Raw genomic sequence first — 18,653 nt, forward strand, 5'->3', positions numbered from 1 at the left:
CAAGAATACTGCCATAAAATCTTTTCCATATTTTCTCTGTACTGAAAATACCTCTCCTTCGCTCATCCCTTTCTGTGCACACAAAAGAAAATGTTAGCCATCACTTTCACTGTCAGCCTATTAGCCTCTTGCCACCTAGCCCCTCTCTAGATGTCACAAAACCAAATGTCAGATATAGAGCAATCTCTCCACAAATATTTGCTAACAGACAATCACACAAAAACTACTGAATTCTACAAAGTCAAAGATACAAGCCGACCTCTGTTTTTTGGTTTGTTTTTTTTTTTTTTTTTTTCCCAGACAGGATTTTTCTGTTTAACCCTGGCTGTCCTCAGGCTCAGAGACCCACATGCCTGGGCCTCCCAACTCCTGGGATTAAAGGGGTGTGGCCCCACTGCCCAGATAAGCTAACCTCCTCTTCATTTCTTAGGTCTCCATAACAGATTTCAACAGTTTTGCTATAAAAGCCTACTAGTGCATATTTTAGAATTGGGAATCAACTAACTGTTCTTGATACCAACCAATCTATTACCTTAGCACAAAAGCAGCCCAAGCAATATGACAGCAAAGAAAAAAAAAACATTAAGTTAAAAAAATTTTAATTTATAAAAGCAAAACCATTAGCCATGGGCTGCATTTTGCCCACCCAGTTTCTACCTCCACCACCATCTCTACCTCCTCATCCTCATCCTCCTAAATTTTCTGGGTTTTTTGTTTTCATTTGTTACCATGTTGGGATAGGTACCAAAAGTGCCTGCTCTTATCCTATGTTGCTGATCTATGTTCCAACTCCTAGACTGGTCACTTAGCTTTATAATTTTTGTCCTCATATGAATGATTAATTTCCATATATGTATTTTCTGTCTTTTTAAATGCACTTACTTATTTATCTTGTGTGCACAGCACACTTTGAGAGGTCAGAGGACAACTTGCAGAAGCTGGTTCTCTCCTTCCACAACTTGGGTGGTGGAGATGGAATTTAGGTCATCAGGATTAGCAGCAAGCTCTCTCCCCCACTGAGCCCTTTTGCCAGGCTCATACTCCCAATCTTAAACCCAGTGTTGCACTGTGGAACCACAATCCTCACATCCCTACTGGAAGTGTTCTTGAGTACCTTGACATCACCCCAAAGCCATTGTATGTCAGCCAAACTCTTTTTGATTTTCAGCTCTTCCTCCTACACCCCAAGATGAGACCCCATGCTTAAAATGTAATAGTCCAGGTTAAAGAACCTTGGAAACTGTCATTACCTTTGATTCTTCCCCTTGCTTCCCTGTTACCTCCAAAATGAGATTTCCTTAGTCACCTCTCTTACGGGCTTTGATAATGTGTCTATCTAGACTCATGTTCCTGAGTCTCTTTTACTCTTCCTAAAGCGGTAGTTTATAACACATCACCTGCTTAGGAAGTCCTGCCAACACAATCTTGCTAAAACACTTCTCAAACACATTCCTCCCAGATTTAGAAGACACATTTTCAAATGCTTCATTGCCAGAACAGTAAAATTCTTCAACTTGAAATGAAATGTTTATTGTAATCTATTCCACAAATGTTTGTTGTGAAAAGTGCTAGATTTGTCCCTCATGTGTTAAAAAAAAAAATCTGAAGATCCAGTGTAGTGTACTGCCTTTCCTCTTCTAACTATAATACTAAGAAAAATATTAATTTCTTACTATGGCACTATCACACAGAAAATGTAATCAAGAAGCAACATGCTGGTGTATTTGAATGCACTCAATAGTAACCTAACCATAAAGCACTGTCTGTCACTCACACTGTAGTATACACAGTTGCCATGATGATTTCCATAGCCTTTATTATTCGTCAGCACTCTTAAATTCTCCCACAGATTCAATGTTCCTCTGTACAACTTGCTTAAAAACTATGACTCACAAAGCACACTAGATAATATTACATTATTCTTTTTAATCTAATACTTTATTCTTTTAGTCTAATATTTTGTTAATTCTTTAAGTAACCTAATGAACTCCTCCCAGATACACCCTTCATTCCTTCCCATACTAATGTAGTAACTTCTTACAAGTGTCACATTTACAAATCTATGTCACATGAGAAATCAGATATTTTTCAAGCAAAAGCCATCTAGCATCTCTCCAATTATAAGAACTTATTCAGTTTTTATTCTTTGTTTTAAAAGCTGAGTACATCATATAGCTTAACAGAAACATATACAAAACAACACTGCAGCTTTTATTTATTGGTGAGCAGACCAGAACAAAGTTAAGCACACCAAGGATACTCTGCTAAATCTATTTATATTAGCATAATCTATGAGAAAGCTATGATCTGCACCTCAAATCCTAACTACTGCCAGTGGGGGCATAAAGTGATACATTCTTAAAAGATATTCATATATCCTAAATGTAACTATACTTTCAAAAAATAAAAAGGCAAAAAAATGGCCTAAAGGAGTCTTTTTCATGAAGAAATGCAAAGAGAAGCTAAAGCTGGAAACAATCCAGAAGACCATCAATGAGAAAATGCATGAAGAAATAATACCCCTTATTAAATACAATACGAAGACATGGGCTAGTAATAGACATAATAAATAGTCTAATTCTCAAAATTACCAAGCCAGGTGATAACAGAAAGGATTAAATAGGTACAAAGGAAAAGGTATAAAAATCTTTTACAGAGTAGGTAAAATGTTTTATTTAAAAAAATCATAAAACATAAAAATGGTGAGACATGCATTTAATTATCAGCACTGGGGAGGCAGAAGCAGGCAGGTATCCGTGACTTCAAGGCCAACCTGTTATATGTATCTTGCTCCTAGGGAACAGGAATACATTGTGAAACCTTGTCTCAAAATCATTCATCAATTTTTAAATGAAGCAATTGAAACTATCAATAACTTCTAAAACAATTTTCCTAAGTCTTGGTGAGTTACATATATATAAGTTGACTTCCTAACCAAACCCTAAGACTTGTAAAATGGTCTAAAAATTAACACTATTAAAGCTTTTCAATGTAAACAATACTACAGATCAAACAGACTTCACATACACATCCCACCATAGTAGCGACAACATGCATTCCTGTCAGATATTGTAAATGAAGTATTTTCTAGAACAGAATAGATGTGTAATACAAGTCTAAACATGCATAACTGAATTCAGAAATTAGTACTCAAAAAGAAAGTAAGAAAACCAATGAAAGAATATTAGGAAAAAAACAATACATCAGTAAATGTTACTGTTAGAAACAATTATTTCAATTTGGAAAATTAAGTATTACCTCAAAAACAGTAGACTACAACCTCACATGCAAATTTCAAGTCAAAATTCATAAAAGACCTACTCTACATGAGGGTGAAAAATATAAAACTCCTAAAACAACAGAAAACCAGGCTGCAGAGATGGCTCATCATTAATAGCAAGTACTTGCTTTTCCTAAGAACCCAATTTCAATCCCCAGCACCCACAAAAGAAACTCAAAACCACCTGTAACTTCAGTCTTTGACCTACTAAAGCACCTGCACACTCCCACATATAGTCATACACATTTACTTGACTAAAAAATATTTTTAAAAACAGAAAACCTCAACATTTGATTATCTGTACAAAACAAAATTGTGACATCAAAAAGATCTGAGCTTTATCAAGTTCACTACAGCTATTACAACAGCCAAAATATAAATCAAGATAGAAATGTAGTTAGGTGTACAGCATTTAATGAGCACATTCTGGGTTCAATCCCTACACTCATAGGGGCGGGAGGGGGTATCTACCTACTAGTAAATAGGTAGACAAATTAAAAACGCAAATACAAATGGGGGGTGTTGAACCTAGACCACTGACAAAGAAGGAATTTTGTCACAGGAGACAACACTGAAAAATCTAGAGGACATGATGCTAGTAAAATATTCCCACCACCAAAACACAAATAAACTGATTATGTGAAGTATCTGAAAGAGTCAAACTCACAGAAGCACAAAATAGAAGCTAAGGTCTAAGAGAAATGAGAAAGGGGAACCTTTATATTAAATGGAATTCTAGATCGTACACACTACAGTCTTACACAGTCCAAGAATCGAGTCGTGTGAGAATTCTGAGTGCTTGTGAGAAAACTCTAAGAAAACAAGTCTTGTGATCTCAGTTTCTTTAAAACACAGAACTGTTCTTAATGTGTTTTTATGCTCCTTTTAGGTGTAGAGGATAAGATTAAGAATACTTCAGTTGACACTTCTCCACTGTTGGTGGGGCTGTAAACTGATACAACCACTCTGGAAATCAGTCTGGTGAAAATTGGACATAGTACTACCTAAAGACCCAGCTATTCCACTTCTGGGCATATACCCCAGAGACACTTTAATACACAACAAAGATACATGCACCACAATGTTTATAGCAGCTCTATTTATAATAGTCAGAAGCTGGAAAGAACCCAGATGTCCTTCAGTAGATGAATGGATACAAAAATTGTGGTACATTTACACAATGGAATACTACTCAGCCACCAGAAACAATGACTTAACCAAATTCTTAAGAAAATGGCTGCATCTAGAGAATATCATCCTGAGTGAGATAACCCAGTCACAAAAGAACAGACATAATATGCAGTCACTGATAGTGGGATGCTAACCCCAGAGGCTCGCACTGCCCCAGAAACAACTCACAGACTGTGTGAAGTCCAAGAAAAAAAGAAAACCAAAAAAAAAAAAAAAGTTTTGCTCAATCCTTACCCACCAAGAACACATTGACAAATTCCAGGTTACACCCTGTATTACATGTACTGTTTGCTCATTATAAAAAAAAAAAAAAAGAAATCTTTACACACCAAGAAAACTTTGACTATTTCCAGGTTGCATCTTGTTTTACATGTACTTTATGCTCATTGTAACTAGTAAGATCTTAATCACACTATCAAACCTTTAAAAAAAAAAAAAAAAACCAAGTACTAACAAAAATGTATTGTATACTTTTATGCAAAAAATGCTTAAAATCTGTACATTTATCTTTTTTTTTTCAAATAAAGTTGTAAAAAATAAGAATACTTCAGTTGTGGTTACTCATATATCTCTATGGAAAAAACAAGTTTTTGCCACACGTGGCTTGTATTTGTGGTTATAAACTATATTCACGTGACTCTTCTTAATCTCAGAGTATAAATTGTTTGATGCTCTGAATAAAGTTGCCTACTGCATGAGACTTTAGTCTACCTTATTTTTAGGCCCTGCTCTTACAGGTTCATGCCATCAATTAAGAGTAGTAAATGCATTACTGTGTTGTACATTCCAAACTTAAAAAGGTAAATCATGATACATGTTCTTATAATTTTTAAAAACTATATTACAATCTGAAACATAAACAGGTAACACAAAAGGCAGACCTTCCTCAGAGCCCCTTTGTAGTCTCCATATAAGGAAGTATAAGTATAGAAATAAGTTTTATTACTGATTTCAGAAGCCATCAAACTGCAAATCCATGAAACTGAAAGACTCATTAATAAGATATATTGAGGCATACATTTAATCTGAGTAGAGGAGAACTGGTATAAAGGCATCACAAAACAACTGATTAGCAAGAGGTCATCAAAGTACTATTTAAAATTAAAAAAAAAAAAAAAAACCCATGGTTCTAGTTTTAGATAATAGCACACAAATAATAGAGCAAAATCTTGAAAATAAGTATTATAAATAATCAGGCCAAAAATAAAAACAAAAGGAGAATAAAAAATATTAGAATCTGGAAAAGATCTTATAAATAAGAGGGGGAAGGCAAAAACAAAAACAAAAAAAACAAAGCCGGTCATTGGATAAGATCCTAATCTACAGGTCTGTCTACTGAAGACATTTATCTTTTTGTATTTTACTGGCTTATAGAAAAAGACAAGAGAACTGGTAGATATAATATGGTTAAAAATTGAGGTCAATAAAAAGTACAAATTAAACAGAAGATCCAAAAACTTACTTTATCTCTTCCCTAAATCTTTGGCTAATCTCTGAGAACTAAGATGGGAAACATAGTAAGGAATCCAAAGGAAAGCACGAGCTTGAAGCCTAGGACAGATTTCAACTACTGGGAACCACAGCGATGCCAATTAAAGGGGCCAAGAACATAATTTGGGCTTTCACAGAACTGTTCTAATAAAGCATAAGGTTCAGCCTTAAGACAGCCAACCAATAAAGGAAACTACTTTTCAGAGCAAAACAGAACTATAGAAATTGACAAAAATTAAAATTTCAACAACCTTTTATCTACACTTTCAAAATTGTATGAAAAAGTTTGCTAGCTATGTAGAAAAATGAGAATGTGCCACAAGCCTAGAAAAGAAGTGCCTCACACCATTTTATCTGAACAAGCAGAAGGGAATTTTAAAGCAGCTATTATAATTGTTCAAACACTTTTAAAGGGAAAATAGTGACAATAAATCGACATTATATTTACAGGAAGAATTTTCTAAAATGGATATTTGGGAATATAATAACATGTTATTTGAACGAAATCTGCACTGGGAAAGCTTAATAATGAATGAGTAAAACAGCAAAAACAAAGTGGTAAGTGAAACTGAACATAAATAAAATTAAAGAAGAAATGCAAAAACTTAAGTTAGGTAATATTAACAGGTCTAAAATACACAAAAGTAGACCAGTTGCAGAGTTAGGGGCGCAGCTGGTAGGCTTTTCTCCAAATCAATGAAAAAGATCAACTTACAAACCCAGCAAGCTCAGCAACCTTTGTGGAGAATTACAAACCAACCATACCAATGCCTATGACAATCAAAATGCAAAGTAGAAAACGTTACTTCAGACAGAAAAAAAGAATTTCATACAAGGAAAATAATTCAAGGAAACACCAACTTCTCATGAGAAGCAGTGAGTGCCAGAAGACAATGAAATGACATCATGCAAGAACAGGATGAAAAACAACCATCATCCAAGACTCATAAGACCACAAATCCAAACTACTGCTGGAAGGTTTCCAGTCTGAAGAAAAATAACAGAAAAAAAAAATGAATTTGCACAGAAGGCCTTTATGACATTTTTATGACAAAAAGTATGGAAATATATGTAGAAAAATAATTTTCTACATTCTTAGTCTAATATTAACATAGTAAAATATATTAAGTACAAGACCGAATAGTAACCAGCACATTAATAAGAATGTGGAGCAACTATTCTTATGCATGGTGAAAGGGAGCATAGAAATTGACTAAGTCAATTCAGTATCTATAATTCCAGCAGCAGACAGAGAGACGTGGGTCTTTGGAGCACACTACCTGCTGGCCACCTCCCATTTCAGTGAAGAGGCAGGTCAAAAGATACTGCACCTTGCTTCTGGCATCCACGCCTGCACACGTGGGCAGAGGCATGGCACACACAGAAACATGTTCACATGTATATACCATACATTAAAAGTAATAATAATAAACTAAGTATTGGTAGAATAAGGAAAAAGTAGGATCTTTCTACAGACTAGAGGAGTACTTGCTACTCTTATGAAGGACCAGAATTCAATCCCAAGCACCCACATTTGGCAGGCAGCTCAAAACCATCTGTAACTTCAGCTCCAGAGAATTTAATTCTCTTTCCTGGCCTCTTCAGGCATTCAACCCCATTTGTGTGTGCACAATTATACGCATACACATATAAAACATTTATCTTTTTTGAAACAGGGTCTCTTTATGTAGCCCTGCCTGTCCAGGAACTCTTTGTGTAGGTCACTCTGGTCTCAAACTCTCAGAGATCCACTTGCCTCTATCTCCCAAGCTAAGATTGAAGGCATGTGCCTCTATGCCTGGCTAAACATACACCTTTAAAAACCTTCTGTACTACGAACAGAAGCATAATGGTACTGCCTTTATGGAAAAATACTACAAAGGTTCCTTAAACAATTAAAACTGAAACAACCAAGAATGGGAATTCAGCTCTACTGTCTAAGAATGCTTACTGCAAATCATGAGACCTGAGGTTACATCCCCAGCAGACAAGTAAACAGCAAAGGTAGTGACACACATCTGTAACTCCAACATTGTTGAAAGCTTAGACTTCAGGGACTGCTGGCATGGAATAAGGCAGAGAATACTAAAACAGGACAGCAAACATTTTCCTCTAGTCTACAGGAATACATACAGGTAAGTATATCCACACCTACATGACCACTATATGCATACACCCCCACACACACACTAAAACCAAATATAGAACAACCATATGCTCTAACAAATCTGTCTAGACAGCTGCCCAAAATGAATGATCTCATAATATCAAAGTGATAAAACCACACTTCCACATCCACTGTAGCATTAACGCAAGAGCCAAGATGTGGAATCAATCTAACTATCTGAAAGATGATTGGATATGGAAAGTGTGATGTAAATAGCAAAATGGAGTATTATTCAGGTTAGAAAAACAGGAATTCTGTCTCTTGCAACATTGGGAGACCAAGAGGTCACTTTAGTAAATAAAACAAGGCAGTTACAGATGACAAGTCCTGAAAGAATCCTTATTTTGGACATAGCAAAACTCACAGAAGCAGCAAGTAAAATAGAAGTTGTCAGCGCTGGGAAGAAGGTGTGTTGGGAGCCACTACTGTCCAGTGACTACCACAATCAACTGTTCAAGATGACATGGTTCTGAAGATCTGCTGTACAATTGTACCCAACAATACTATACTGCACACAGAATTTGTTAAACACATAGATCTTGTGTTGGGTGGATTTTTTTCACAATAAAAAGTTAGGAATTCATAAGTATAGTTAGGAATTCATACATAAGAATACTCAGAAGAACACAGTATCATCTGGTGGAGGATGAGAATGTCTGTTTTGAATACACATCCATCCACACACAGATACCCGTGACATTTATCAAGGGACATTTTTATTTTGTACAGTGCTTTTATTTTACATTCCCATATCTTCCAAAAGATCTATCTTTATTTTCTTCACCTATAGCCACCAGATGATCTACAAATATACTAAACTCAAATATACTAGACTCATAGCTATGTATGGAGTCAATTTCTTTTATTCTTTCCCTTAAGATAAAACAAAAGCTATACTGTAATTATACCATGTAACTGGCCATATAGAAAAGGGCTGAGAAATGATGATTACACCACAATATGAAACAAGCTGTAAACATACCATAAGACCAACCCAAATTCAAGGCTCAGGGAAAATGTGTCTGATGGGTTTTGAATTAAAGTTTGGGTCTTCTGTCACCCAAAATAATTTCCATGAATATAATGAAAGACACACACTAGTAATTCAGTTAAGTAAACAACAAATGAACCAAAGCAAACGGCAGCATCCATTATATAAATGAAACAGCTACTACAAATTGCCAAAGATTGGTTCCTCTTCCCAACCCCACACACTCACACTTCAATTACTTTTGCTTTTGTACAAGTGATTTTTTTTTTTTTTTTTTTTGTATTTTTAACTCCACAAGCTGCCAAAATAAGCCCACTTACATGTGACACATGTTAAGTAGCAATTTTGGCTTTGGACCCTACATTCCGTTTTTTTTTTTTTTCCCCCTGTGTGCCATTGTTGTTTTTATGTTTGATAGTAGCTTTAGATCTTTGCTTAACTTGGTTCTTTAGTAGAAATGCAGCATATATACATTAAAATATTAGCATGAAGCAACACTTTAGCTTTCACTACAACAATTAATTCTCAATGTGGTGAAAGACTGTGAACTATACTAAGGTGATCAAAGAGGAAAAAACACTGAGACAAACTAACATCTGACTTTTCTGCCTGAAGATGACATAAAAAACAAGTAGCAATTGAGCTGTATTCACTCAGTAAACGGTATTGACACAACAGATTCACCAGAATACCACCCAACCTTAAGGTAAACAGCCGAGTAACTAGAAATCAAAGAAAACTAGCAGGCCATCTAATTTGTCTGGCTACAAAAATACCATTGTTCTTTTAGTCTCTAATGTACTTTTCTATTTCCCTATATATTGTATCTGTTACTTTTTTTAACAGAGCACTGTTAGTTTTATCTAATACAGAAATGCATGATGTCAATGAGGAAGTCCTATCGTCTCAAACCTCATGTTCTTCTGAAAGCTTACTATGCTAATATCCCAGGGGCATTATGGGTTTGCATAGATGATCATGCAAATAATAAAAACAGAATTTATGAATTGGATCTTCAGCACCCTTTAGTGACATGTTGAAAGGTATAAAAAGCCCACTGCACATAGCAAATACTATGACTGCAAGAAATGTTAGAGTACAAATTATGGAATCCAGAAAAAACTAATCCTCATACTGTAGGTTATTTACTTTAATTTCATTTTTTTCACCCTAACCCATGCAGCAGTATCATTAGAAAAATTCCAAACAACTATTTATATTAGCTTTGAACTATCTTATATTTATATATACTCATAAGATATTATTCAAGTTCTGAGACACCATAGCACTCGATAGACAGACAGACAGATATAGATAGATAGATAGATAGATAGATAGATAGATAGATAGATAGATAGACAGACAGACAGACAGACAGACAGACAGACAGACAGACAGATGTGTTCACAGTTACCTTATTTGAAAGGTATTTATCTGTATCAAGTAACAATCTAAAAGCAGATGTTTTTTCATTTGGAACTTGTGCTCTTTTTCAGATTACTTTCACAGAAAAGAAATGAGACTAGCACTATGTTTCAGAGAGTCAAACTCTATTTTTCAGCCAATTCTTGTGGAACTCCTTTCCATCTGTTTCCTGACATTTCTGTCAGGTTATACACTTGCCAGAAGCTTTCTTTGATTCAGAATCCACTGGTGAAAACTAACGGAATTTTTAAAAATCAGTTTAATCATTGGTAAACCAAACAACATTAGGTTAAAGAATGAAAGGCTATGTTGCGTAATATCAAGATTCTGCAATCACACACATAGCCTATGTTAGAAACAAAATCTAGACTGAACCACAAATTAATATAACAGAATTCTTTGCTAATTTGTTTCTTTAAAAATTCATTCGATCAAAGACAGACCCTCAGTGGTGGCAGCTGAAGTGAGGAGAGCAGCAGTAGAGAGCCAGTGGTAGTGTCTGAATTTTAAGGTACACTGGCCACAACTGCTGCTGTGGCCTAGTATACACAGACGGCAGACTAGAACTACTGTGTCTGGACATGCCTGGAGAGGTAGGTAACACTCTACAGAAGCCCCCTCTCATTGTCAGCGGACAGAGGAGGAGAAAGGGTGAGACAGGGTCTCACTGTGTAGACCAGGCTGTCTTTGAACTCACTTTATGTAGAGGAGGCTGACCTGGAACTCATAGAGATCTACCTGCCTCTGTCTTCCATGTGCTGGTATTAAACACATGTGCCACCACACAAGGCTTAATCCTGTTTTCTAGAGTTTACAGTGATGAAATACCAGCAAAGGATAAAAATTAACTGGCTTCAAAGCTAGTGATGACTTCTACTTGACAATCAACATAGAAGTCTTCGTTATATCAAATAATAGCTTCTGGGTCCTGGAATGACATGCTGAAACTAGGAAAGAGGAAAAAATGCTGAGGGTACTAACATTACTTAAAGATGGTTGTGACAGTTTGAATATGCCTAGCCCAGGGAGTGGCACTATTTGGATGTGTTGTTGGAGTAGGTGTGTGGCCTTGTTGGAAGAAGTGTGTCACTGTGGGCATGGGCTTTAAGACCATCGTCCTGACTAGAAGCTAGTCTTCACCTGTTTGCCATTGGAACAAGATATGGAACTCATAGCTCCTTCTCCAGCACTGTGTCTGCAGAGAAAGACAGACAGACAGACAGACAGACAGACAGACAGTGCACGTGCTATGGTTTCTCAGAACTTAAATAATATTTTCATGCCATGATGATAATGGTCTAAACCTCTAATCCTCTAAGCCAGCTCCAATTAAATGTCCCTTAAAAGAGTTCTTGGTTATAATGTCTCTTCACAACAATGAAAATCCTAAGACAATTGTCAAAGAAACTTTGTCCCTCCTATAGCTCTTATTACAGTTTTCAAAAAAGATGGCCACACTAAAGTTAAGTGTACAAACAGAATCAGAGTCAGAATTACTAGTTTTGTTCCAAAACAAGACAGGCTTGTTGAAACAATGAGGGCTTCTTTGTGCGATGAAAAGTCATACTTCATAGGGGAAATCACTTGAAATGATACCTGGACTTTAAAATGAAGGAAAGGGAACACAGTTTGATCTTGACTAGAGGAAGTATCAGAAGAATCAACCCAATCCTATCTGGGCAGCAGAAACAACAGCCTCAGGCAAAATGAGGGATAGCAAGATGTAGGATTTTCTTAAAGTAACAAAGTGATAGATCTGGAAGGGAGGGCATACCTTAAATTTTATTGGTTCATTTTGGACAAAGTGGGCATAGGGTCTGTGAGATTCTCTTTAGTCTTACAGAATGAGAGTAACATTAAAAGGAACACTAGATCTTACAGAGGGGGAACCTGCTCCACAGCATGAAACTTCATAAATTCCCCAACTAAATGAAAGCTGCTGTAGAGTATTTAGTTATAAATATAAAGGTTCCATTCTAGGGATAAACCTGTTGTATTATCTCAGCATTAGGTTCTTCTCTTCCAGAAGAGGGTGGGGAGACCCTTTGTTCGCACTTGCTGTTAAAATGGTCCTCGAGCTATTTCTAGATAATGGTTTTCTTTCATAGATATCATATACCTATGGCAATGTGGGTGAACAACTACAAATCATTTCTAGTTCTCCACAGGTACTGAGCTATTAAAAAGATATCTTTGTTCTCTGTAGTCTTGACTTGTGTGGAGAGGCTGCTTGCAACTATGCCTATAAAGCTGTGTCTGCTCAAAGCCTTGGACTGCTCAACCTACATAAGAACACACACTATTTCGAATGTTCTTGGGTTTAAATAATTAGTTGCTTGTGAATGTAAAAAGTGCAGAACTTATTCCATGAACTTTTCTATAAGCTTGTTCATACGTGTTTATTCATTCGCTCATTTACAAACATTGAGAAATACCCAAAACTCTATTTACACACTAGGTGGTAATTAATTCTTAATCAAATCATCACTTACAGAGGTGAATAGCATCAAACTTAGTGCACTAGATATAGAAAACAGCCATCAATTCCTGCTTAGAAACCATACTAGTAAAAACAACAAGTAAACAAGCACAAAAAAATTTTAGGTCTTTGTGACAACATGGCACTGAAAGTTTCAGAGTCTGTCAAGTGCTGGTTCTGTGTGAGCATAGAAAGCTAAGAGAATAAAGTCACCTGACATTTAAAATTTTGGCAAGGTACCTCACTGCAAAACCCACAGCATTTGGAAAACAACTTACTTCATTGGAGGGTTGGGGAGGAAGTAAGGAAGGTTGCCAAAAAGAGCCAAGCTACATGTCTGCCACATGACATGCTTGCAGGTGATAGAAAACTTACTCCCATGTCTACTAATACATCTGAACAAGGACTAAAGAAAAATAAAGATCTCCACAATCTTTTCTCTTCTTCAAATTAAGTCTCTTAACAAAGATAAAAAATATTTTTAAATAACAAAAATTTATACTTTTACAGATAAACCCTACTTGTCTCTTTTCCGTAACATTAGGCTTAACTGTCGTTTTCTAATGAAAACAGCAGCACACCTTGTTCAGAATAAAGAGATAATGGCAGATTTATTCTGTATGTACAATATTATCCAGATGCTTATAGTGTAAACCAACAATTTTAGCCCTAGGTATTCACCCAAGAAAAATAAATTTCAAAATATTAGAAAACACTTATAGAGCTGGGCAGTGGTGGCACACACCTTTAATCCCAGCACTTGGCAAGCAGACATAGGAGGAAGATAGAACTCTGTGAGTTCCAGGACAGCCAGGGATGCACAGGAAAACCCTGTCTCAAAAAGCCAATAAACAAAAAACAAAAAAAAAAAGTTGATATAATTTGTACACTAGCTTAATCATAAATAGAAACAAATGTAAGAAATACAAGGTTATATCAAGAAATAAATGAGTAAACACAAGTATACAGAAAACTGTGATTTAGGACTAAAAGTCAAATATTTCAGATATATGCAAAAAGCTGGCTGACTCTCTAAGATCATTCCACCAAAGAAGCCAGAAAAGAGAGTGCACTATACAACTCCATTACCATGAAATCACTTCTAGGACAGACTAAACTAATTTCCGATGACAGAAATCAAATGAGTGGCTTCAAGAGAAGCTTGTTAAGGAACACTGACTGGAAAGGGTATAAGAAAGCTTTTGGAAAGGATAGTCATGGTCCTAATCAGACATGCATACATCTCTGAAATATCAAAACACTGAACGAATAAGCTTCAAGTGCATATTTATCAAATAAATAACAACTACACACACACTGAGACGAAAACAATGCTTCATTAATTACCTACAGGGAGATGGAAACATACAATGAAACTATTAGAATGAAATACTGGATGAATTCTGAAAGACTTGAAATTCAGCAAACTTATGCAAAGTTGAACACATATTTTCTGTATTGACTTTTTGTATCACTAAACTGTATCCAAATGGCTACTCCTATAACTTTATCAATTAAGAAAATGCTGTTGTATATAATGTACATTACCCACAAGGCTCAGGTAAATGAACACTTCATTCCTGCAGAGGGCAGGCCTTGAAGTAGAACTTAGCTCAAGGAAGTGAGTCAATAGAGACAGGGCTTGAGGCTTCTCAGGTCAGCCTCACATCCTACCCATCTTCTGCTTCCAAACTATGGATGGCAAGATGACCACAGACTCACTACTGTTATCTAATCTTCCCCACAAAGGTGAAGCATACTTTCTCAAACCGTCAGCCAAAATAAACCTCTCCTCCTTTAAAGTATTTCATTAGGTATTTGATTACAGCAATGAAAAAAGTGGTTAATACAAAGACACAGAAAATCTGGTGGGAAAAAGTTGGCAGAAATCTTATTAGTTAATACCCTTTCTAGTTTGTAGATCTCTACTAACACCAGGTGGGTGGATGTCTACAGGGATTCGGTGATGGGTCATTTAGGCCTTTCTAGACAAACTTTCTAATGAAACTCATCACTTTTTGTTCTTGACTGAGATAAAAGTGTTCTTCAGAGTAGAGGATGACATGCTATCTAACCCCAATGGGTGAATTCTGCCTACCAGTTAAGAGTTCTGTGACAAAGTTATATATGTTTGGCACATTCCCTGCTCACAGTACAATGACTGGCAGGGATCAATGATTGTAGTGCCCACACACAAGTTTTGTCTGTTCCTATTACCCCAGCCCTCAAAAACCACTCTCCTATCATGTAGTCTAAGCCACTGCTGGGGTCCTACTTCCAGTCTCATTTATCCCCTGCCGCACCTCAGCAGCTTACCTTAAGTCTTCCTGTTTCGACATAAAAATTTACTTCAACCTGGCCCTCAAGGCCAGTACTATCAACGTCCTTCCTGCTTCTAAACCTTCTTGTCACCCATTATACCCCCAACAGCAAACAAAATTTATTATGCCTTCCATATTTGAAATTATAACTTTTCTTCTAACTTAGGTTTTAGTATACTGTTTTTTTTATGACACTGCAAAGATAAATTCCCCACTCAAAATGTTTTTTAACTCGTTGACATTGAAAAAGGTATATAAACATGTAATTAACATACACCGACTCTACAAACTACAGGTACTGTTTTGCCCCTCCGCTTACTTCCTGCCCTTGGTCTATTTACAAAGATTAAACTATACCACCCTAGCTATTTACCTACTTGCTCATCTTCCATGAAGTCTTCCCTACTGACAGAAGCTTACCATTGTTCCACCCACATAGTTTCCAAGTCTTCCACCTGGAATAACATGCTTACCTAATTGCTCGAGTAGAAAAAAAAAAAAAACACATAAACAATGTGTGTATTTAATTTAACAAATTTTCAGTGTGATGTTATACAGGTAGCTGCTTGCAATAGCTTTCAAGGTGGGGGACATAATGGTTCTTCATATTGTTGTCTTTTGCAAACAGCCTGAACATCTGAAGAAATTAAACTATACTTAGAAATTTGGCAACAAATTAAAAAGAGGGGGGAGAACCTTACTATTTCAGAATATTCTCCACGGGAAAAAAATAAAGTATCCTTTTAAAAAGGTATTCAAACCAACAATGCCAAACTGAACTATACATTTGAAATGCACTGACGTCTTCTAGAAGAAAAAGGTGAACTCAACACATCTGCCTCAGTTTCTCCCAGCAAGTTCCCATCTCCCAAACACAGGCTAACGTACTCATTTAAATATATGCAAACAGGTTTCTAGATTTTTCTAGAACAATATATATAGCCTTTTGTATGATGTTAAAAAAATACTTAATACGATTGAGTTTTTTTTTAATGTTGTAGAACTTTGTAATAAAAAAAATTCTTTGTCTAAATGAAGTAATTGAAAACCCATTTGTTGTACAAAATACACTGGGCACATTTATGTTTCAAGAGTATGTGAGCAAAATTCCATCACTCTAGAGGCAGTGGGCAAAAGAGTCCTGAAGCACCATCAATGTTCCTGCTCAAAAGCTGCCTTCTGGTCATCAATGGCTATCAGCACTGAAACAGCCCTTTTCCTTCTTAAATGGGCTTCAAAACCCAATTCCTAACTTGATAGGCACCTAAATCTAAAACAGTTTTGTCAGCAGACACGGTGACTGAACCTGGCTCTGCTAACTACCTCAAACACAGAAATCTACCTGTCTGCCCGTGTGCCAGCATGAAACATGTGTGCCAACACCACCTGTCTTATATTTGAAACTGCTATTCATGTTCCGAAACATTTTTTTTAAAATACGGGGACAGGGAATGCCTACAAGAGAGCACTTATAATCTCAGTACCAAAAAGTAGGAGAAATCTGAGAAGCCCTCAATTATAATCTAACAAAATAGGCTGGCTACTCTCTCTCAGATGGAGGCAAAAAGTCTGATAGCTTAAAACATCAGCCATATATCAGCTTTACAAACCCCCCCCCCAGTGCTAAAAATATCTGAATATACAGGGTTCTCAGGACAGAGTTGAAACTATGCTGATTAGTGTGACTAATAAAACAGAGAGTTACGCTTATTTACTTTGCCATAAAGCCTAGCATTCTACAGTACAAATCTCACCAAAGTCACCCAGGGTCCTAAACCACATCAGCAGAACCAATCTTAACCATTACAGTCTACTTTAGAAACCTATGTGGTTTTTTTCTTATGTTTTCATGATCATGTTCCATGTGAAACAAAATAATCCAGGTATTGCAAAATTTTTTAATAATTACACAAAATCCACTTTATTATATGCCTAGTCCACAAATAAGTCTAAGGGAATTCCAGCAAATTGATGAATCAGAACACCTCTAAGAACCAAGTAGTGCAATCAATCATGTCAGCTAAGGTAAGGAATAAAGTTCATCATACTCATCCTAATTGCATTAGTCTATTCTAGAGACAACAATCTAGAGCACAAGTAATGAACCAGTCAATCCTTGACAAAGTTCCATGCAAGTTATCCTGCTCTGCAATCATCTGAAAACAACCCGGTGGTTCTTTAAATTTGTAGAGGTGTCTTCATGAGCACCCTTCCAGTCCAAGTCACTGTGCTTCTGCTAAAGAATCAAGGTAATATCTGGCCATCTGGAAGTCAGTGCCAAGCACATTGTAAAGGTGCTGTTAATAATCCCTGTATGGCACATGAAGAACAGAAGAAGGGCAGGGCTCAGGAAGGATGTTTTAAACACAGCCTTCTAGAACAAATGCCTTTGACCATCAGTTAAGATCAAGAAATGCATCCTTATTTTTTAAAGTAATTGTCTAAGACAAGAAAGCCCAACCTGTCCTGTTTTTCCACACACACAGCCACGTCAGGGAGATTGAACAGCAGCTATAAGAATGGGGAAGGGCAAGACATCTGGAGCTGTCAACAGGTATTTTGTGTAGGAGGTACACAAATTGGAACCTGGTTCCAGTAGACTTCAAAAGTTAAGGAATGACACAGATTGACACCTGGAATGAGTAACAAGGAACACTGCAGATATCAAATAAACAAGAGGAAAGGAGGAGGAAGAAAAAGTGCAGGAAAAAGGGAGGGGAACAAATGAAACAAAAGAGGTTTTTTTTTAAAGTTGGTCTGTTACTTCATGAACCTTTTGTTCTGATTATTATCCAGGTTATTACTGAGAAATAACACACTCTGGAATGACTACATGCAAATGACTATTAACTCCCAATCAGGAAGAAATAAGGCCAGGGTTTGAGAAGTGGAAAAGTTTGTTGATCTTATTGTCATTGTTATTTAATCTTGTGGCCATTCCATGATTTCTGACATGAAAGTCAAGGTAATTAGGGAAAGAAGGTATCAGTTTTCTCTGCCTGTTTCCAACGTCCTGGTTTTCCTTCTGTGTTATTTCCAGATATATGAAGACATGGCATAGATGTCTTCAGAGTTGTTCTACTTTGGATTCGCTAAATTTGTATCTTTATGTTTTTTTCTAAATTTGTGAGGTTGTAAGCTACCCAGTTCTCCAAGTACTTTCTCACTGTGCAATCATTTTCAAAATATCCAATGTTTTATAGTCCCATGATTCCTTAAAGCTCTATTCAATTTTAATGTGCATTCTCTACTGTCCAGATGAAAATTTTCTGACTTAAAGTTTGTCACATTCTGCTAGTGAATACTTT

General features: G+C 36.3%; 1 protein-coding gene across 2 annotated transcripts in view; it reads right to left on the reverse strand.

Moving 5' to 3' along the window:
- Positions 1 to 18,653, reverse strand: part of TCF12 (transcription factor 12) — a 241,240-nt gene that overhangs the window by 162,259 nt on the left and 60,328 nt on the right. The window lies entirely within an intron of this gene.

The sequence above is a fragment of the Micromys minutus genome (genome assembly GCF_963924665.1).
Source record: "Micromys minutus genome assembly, chromosome: 21".
NCBI lineage: Eukaryota > Metazoa > Chordata > Mammalia > Rodentia > Muridae > Micromys > Micromys minutus.